This window comes from Triticum dicoccoides, chromosome 3A (genome assembly GCF_002162155.2).
Source record: "Triticum dicoccoides isolate Atlit2015 ecotype Zavitan chromosome 3A, WEW_v2.0, whole genome shotgun sequence".
Taxonomy (NCBI): domain Eukaryota; kingdom Viridiplantae; phylum Streptophyta; class Magnoliopsida; order Poales; family Poaceae; genus Triticum; species Triticum dicoccoides.
The window spans coordinates 502,456,503-502,463,284 of record NC_041384.1 but is presented as its reverse complement, the minus strand read 5'-3'; positions in this window follow the sequence as shown (position 1 = coordinate 502,463,284).

The window sequence follows — 6,782 nt, the reverse complement described above, 5'->3', positions numbered from 1 at the left end:
CTACTCCCGGAGGGAGTAGGACTCTCCTGGCGCGCCCCTTGTGGCCGGCCAGCCTCCCCCCTTTTGGTCCTTTATATACTGAGGTAGAGGCACCCTAGAACACACAAGTTGATCTTCGTGATCGTTGCTTAGCCGTGTGCGGTGCCCCCCTCCACCATATTCCACCTCGGTCATATTGTAGCGGTGCTTAGGCGAAGCCCTGCAGCAGTAGTACATCAAGATCGTCACCATGCCGTCGTGCTGATGGAACTCTTCCCCGACACTTTGCTGGATCGGAGTCCGGGGATCGTCATCGAGCTGAACGTGTGCCAAGAACTCGGAGGTGCCGGAGTAACGGTGCTTGGATCGGTCGAACCGTGAAGACGTACGACTACATCAACCACGTTGTGCTAACGCTTCCGTTGTCGATCTACAAGGTACGTAGATCACACTCTCCCCTCGTTGCTATACATCACCATGATCTTGCGTGTGCGTAGGAAATTTTTTGAAATTACCACGTTCCCCAACAGTGGCATCCGAGCCTAGGTTTTATATGTTGATGTTATATGCACGAGTAGAACACAAGTGAGTTGTGGGCGATATAAGTCATACTGCCTACCAGCATGTCATACTTTGGTTTGGCGGTATTGTTGGATGAAGCGGCCCAGACCGACATTACGCGTACGCTTACGCGAGACCGGTTCTCCCGACGTGCTTTGCACAGAGGTGGCTTGTGGGTGACAGTTTCTCCAACTTTAGTTGAACCAAGTGTGGCTACGCCCAGTCCTTGCGAAGGTTAAAACGGAGCCAAATTGACAAACTATCGTTGTGGTTTTGATGCGTAGGTGAGATTGGTTCTTACTTAAGCCCGTAGCAGCCACATAAAACTTGCAACAACAAAGTAGAGGACGTCTAACTTGTTTTTGCAGGGCATATTGTGATGTGATATGGTCAAAACGTGATGAGATATAAGTTGTTGTATGAGATGATCATGTTTTGTTAAAGTTATCGGCAACTGGCAAAAGCCTTATGGTTGTCTCTTTATTGCATAAGATGCAAGCGCCAAATAATTGCTTTACTTTATCGCTATGCGATAGCAATAGTTGCAAGAGCAATAGTTGGCGAGACGACCGTGTGATGACACATTGATATAGATCAAGATGATGGAGATCATGGTGTCATGCCGGTGACGATAGAGATCATGACAGTACTTTGGAGATGGAGATCAAAGGCGCAAGATGATGATGGCCATATCATGTCACATATTTTGATTGCATATGATGTTTATCTTTTATACATCTTATTTTGCTTAGTTTGACGGTAGCATTATAAAATGATCTCTCACTAAATTATCAAGAAGTGTTCTCCCTGAGTATGCACCGTTGCCAAAGTTCGTCGTGCCCAGACACCACGTGATGATCGGGTGTGATAAGCTCTACGTCCATCTACAACGGGTGCAAAACAGTTGCACACGCGGAATACTCGGGTTATACTTGACGAGCCTAGCATATGCAGATATGGCCTTAGAACACGGAGACCGAAAGGTCGAGCGTGAATCATATAGTAGATATGATCAACATAGTGATGTTCACCAATGAGACTACTCCATCTCACGTGATGATCGGTTATGGTTTAGTTGATTTGGATCACGTGATCACTTAGAGGATTAGAGGGATGTCTATCTAAGTGGGAGTTCTTAAGTAATATGATTAATTGAACTTTAATTTATCATGAACTTAGTCCTGGTAGTATTAGCATATCTATGTTGTAGATCAATAGCTCACGTTGTTGCTTTCATATGTTTATTTTGATGTGTTCCTAGAGAAAATTGTGCTGAAAGATGTTAGTAGCAATGATGCGGATTGGATCCGTGATCTGAGCTTTATCCTCATTGTTGCACAGAAGAATTATGTCCTTGATGCACCGCTAGGTGACAGACCTATTGCAGGAGCAGATGCAGACGTTATGAACGTTTGGCTAGCTCAATATGATGACTACTTGATAGTTTAGTGCACCATGCTTAATGGCTTAGAATCGGGACTTCAAAGACGTTTTGAACGTCATGGACCATATGAGATGTTCCAGGAGTTGAAGTTAATATTTCAAGCAAATACCCGAGTTGAGAGATATGAAGTCCCCAACAAGTTCTATAGCTAAAAGATGGAGGAGAATCACTCAACTAGTGAGCATGTGCTCAGATTGTCTGGGTACTACAATCGCTTGAATCAAGTGGGAGTTAATCTTCCAGATAAGATAGTGATTGACAGAATTCTCTAGTCACCATCACCAAGTTAGTAGAACTTCGTGATGAACTATAATATGCAAGGGATAACAGAAACAACTCCCAAGCTCTTCGTGATGCTGAAATCAACGAAGGTAGAAATCAAGAAAAACATCAAGTGTTGATGGTTGACAAGACCACTAGTTTCAAGAAAAGGGCAAAGGGAAGAAGGGGAACTTCAAGAAGAACGGCAAGCAAGTTGCTGCTCAAGTGAAGAAGCCCAAGTCTGATCCTAAGCCTGAGACTAAGTGCTTCTACTGCAAAGGGACTGGTCACTGGAAGCGGAACTACCCCAAGTGATTGGCGGATAAGAAGGATGGCAAAGTGAACATAAGTATATTTGATATACATGTTATTGATGTGTACTATACTAGTGTTTGTAGCAACCCCTCAGTATTTGATACTGGATCAGTTGCTAAGAGTAGTAACTCGAAACGGGAGTTGCAGAATGAACAGAGACTAGTTAAGGGTGAAGTGACGATGTGTGTTGGAAGTGGTTCCAAGATTGATATGATCATCATCGCACACTCCCTATACTTTCGGGATTAGTGTTGAACCTAAATAAGTGTTATTTGGTGTTTGCGTTGAGCGTGAATATGATTTGATCATGTTTATTGTAATACGGTTATTCATTTAAGTAAAAGAATAAATTGTTGTTCTGTTTACATGAATAAAACCTTATATGGTTACACACCCAATGAAAATAGTTCATTGGATCTCGATCTTAATGATACACATAATCATAATATTGAAACCAAAAGATGCAAAGTTAATAATGATAGTGCAACTTATTTGTAGCACTGCCGTTTAGGTCATATTGGTGTAAAGCGCATGAAGAAACTCCATGCTGATGGAATTTTGGAATCACTTGATTATGAATCACTTGATGCTTGCGAACCATGCCTCATGGGCAAGATGACTAAGACTCCGTTCTCCGGAGCGAGCAATTGACTTATTGGAAATAATACATACTGATGTATGCGGTCCAATGAGTTTTAAGGCTCACGGCAAGTATCGTTATTTTCTGAACTTCACAAACGATTTGAGCAGATATGGGTACATCTACTTGATGAAACATAAGTCTGAAACATTTGAAAAGTTCAAAGAATTTCAGGGTGAAGTGGAAATCATCGTGACAAGAAAATAAAAGTTTCTACGATATGATCGCAGAAGTAAAATATTTGAGTTACGAGTTTGGTCTTCAATTAAAACAATGTGGAATAGTTTCACAAACTCATGCCACCTGGAACACCACAGCATAATGGTGTGTCCGAATGTCATAACCGTACTTTATTAGATATGGTGCAATCTATGATGTCTCTTACCGATCTACCACTATCGTTTTGGGGTTATGCATTAGAGACAGCTGCATTCACGTTAAATAGGGCACCGTCTAAGTCCGTTGAGACGACACAATCTGAACTGTGGTTTGGCAAGAAACCAAAGTTGTCGTTTCTTAAAGTTTGGGGTTGTGATATGAAAAAGTTTCATCCTAATAAGCTCAAACCCAAATCAGAGAAATATGTCTTCATAGGATACCCAAAGGAGACTGTTGGGTACACCTTCTATCACAAATCCGAAGGCAAGACTTTTGTTGCTAAATTCGGAGTTTTTCTAGAGAAGGAGTTTCTCTCGAAAGAAGTGAGTAGGAGGAAAGTAGAACTTGATGAGGTAACTGTACCTGCTCCCTTATTGGAAAGTAGTTCATCACAGAAATCTGTTCCTGTGACTACTGAACCAATTAGTGAGGAAGCTAATGATGATGATCATGTAACTTCAGATCAAGTTACTACCAAATCTCGTAGGTAAACCAGAGTGAGATCCGCACCAGAGTGGTATGGTAATCCTGTTCTGGAAGTCATGTTACTAGACCATGATGAACTTGCGAACTATGAGGAAGCGATGATGAGCCCAGATTCCGCGAAATGGTTTGAGGCCATGAAATCTGAGATATGATCCATGTATGAGAACAAAGTATGGACTTTGATGGATTTGCCCGATGATCGGCAAGCCATAGAAAATAAATGGATCTTCAAGAGGAAGACGGACGCTGATAGTAGTATTACTATCTACAAAGCTAGAATTGTCGCAAAAGGTTTTCGACAAGTTCAAGGTGTTGACTACGATGAGATTTTCTCACTCGTATCTATACTTAAGTCTGTCCGAATCATGTTAGCAATTGCCGCATTTTATGAAACCTGGCAAATGGATAAACAAAACTGCATTCCTTAATAGATTTATTAAAGAAGAGTTGTATATGATACAACCAGAAGGTTTTGTCAATCCTAAAGGTGCTAACAAAATATGCAAGCTCCAGCGATCCATCTATGGACTGGTGCAAGCATCTCGGAGTTGGAATATACGCTTTGATAAGTTGATCAAAGCATATAAGTTTTATACAGAGTTGCGGTGAAGCTTGTATTTACAAGAAAGTGAGTGGGAGCACTACATCATTTCTGATAAGTATATGTGTATGACATATTGTAGATCGGAAATAATGTAGAATTATTCTGCAGAGCATAAAGGAGTGTTTGAAAGGAGTTTTTCAAAGAAAGACCTCGGTAAAGCTGCTTACATATTGAGTATCAAGATCTATAGAGATAGATCAAGACGCTTGATAAGTTTTTCAATGAGTACATACCTTGACAAGATTTTGAAGTAGTTCAAAATGAACGGTCAAAGAAAAAGTTTCTTGCCTGTGTTACAAGGTGTGAAGTTGAGTAAGACTCAAAGCCCGACCACGGCAGAAGATAGAAAGAGAATGAAAGTCATTCCCTATGCCTCAGCCATAGGTTCTATAAAGTATGCCATGCTGTGTACCAGATCTATTGTATACCCTACACTGTGTTAAGCAAGGGAGTACAATAGTGATCTAAGAGTAGATCACTGGACAACGGTCAAAATTATCCTTAGTGGAATAAGGAAATATTTCTCAATTATGGAGGTGACAAAAAGGTTCGTCGTAAAAAGTTACGTCGATGCAAGTTTTTGACACAGATCTGGATGACTCCAAGTCTCGATCTAGATACATATTGAAAGTGGGAGCAATAAGCTAGAGTAGCTCCGTGCAGAGCATTGTTGACATAGAAATTCGCAAAATACTTATGGATCTGAATGTGACAGACCCGTTGACTAAAATTATCTCACAAGCAAAACATGATCACACCTTAGTACTCTTTGGATGTTAATCACATAGCGATGTGAACTAGATTATTGACTCTAGTAAACCCTTTGGGTGTTTATCACATATCGATGTGAACTATGGGTGTTAATCACATGGTGATGTGAACTATTGCTGTTAAATCACATGGCGATGTGAACTAGATTATTGACTCTAGTGCAAGTGGGAGACTGAAGGAAATATGCCCTAGAGGCAATAATAAAGTTATTATTTATTTCCTTATATCATGATAAATGTTTATTATTCATGCTAGAATTGTATTAACCGGAAACATAATACATGTGTGAATACATAGACAAACAGAGTGTCACTAGTATGCCTCTACTTGACTAGCTCGTTAATCAAAGATGGTTATGTTTCCTAACCATGAACAATGAGTTGTTATTTGATTAACGGGATCACATCATTAAGTGAATGATCTGATTGACATGACCCATTCCATTAGCTTAGCACCCGATCGTTTAGTATGTTGCTATTGCTTTCTTCATGACTTATACATGTTCCTATAACTATGAGATTATGCAACTCCCGTTTACCGGAGGAACACTTTGGGTACTACCAAACGTCACAACGTAACTGGGTGATTATAAAGGAGTATTACAGGTGTCTCCAAAGGTACATGTTGGGTTGGCGTATTTCGAGATTAGGTTTTGTCACTCTAATTGTCGGAGAGGTATCTTTGGGCCCTCTCGGTAATGCACATCACTTAAGCCTTGCAAGCATTGCAACTAAATGAGTTAGTTGCGGGATGATGTATTACAGAACGAGTAAAGAGACTTGCCGGCAACGAGATTGAACTAGGTATTGGAATACCGACGATCGAATCTCGGGCAAGTAACATACCGATGACAAAGGGAACGACGTATGTTGTTATGCGGTCTGACCGATAAAGATCTTCGCAGAATATGTAGGAGCCAATATGGGCATCCAGGTCCCGCTATTGGTTATTGACCGGAGACATGTCTCGGTCATTTCTACATTGTTCTCGAACCCGTAGAGTCCGCACGCTTAAGGTTTCGATGATAGTTATATTATGAGTTTATGAGTTTTGATGTACCGAAGGAGCTCGGAGTCCCGGATGAGATCGGGGACATGACGAGGAGTCTCGAAATGGTCGAGACATAAAGATTGATATATTGGAAGCCTATGTTTGGATATCAGAAGTGTTCCGGGTGAAATCGGGATTTTACCGGAGTACCGGGAGGTTACCGGAACCCCCCGGGAACCATATGGGCCTTAGTGGGCTTTAGTGGAAAGGAGAAAGGGGCAGCCCAAGGTGGGCTGCGCGCCTCCCCCCTCCCCTAGTCCTATTAGGACTAGGAGAGGTGGCCGACCCTCTCT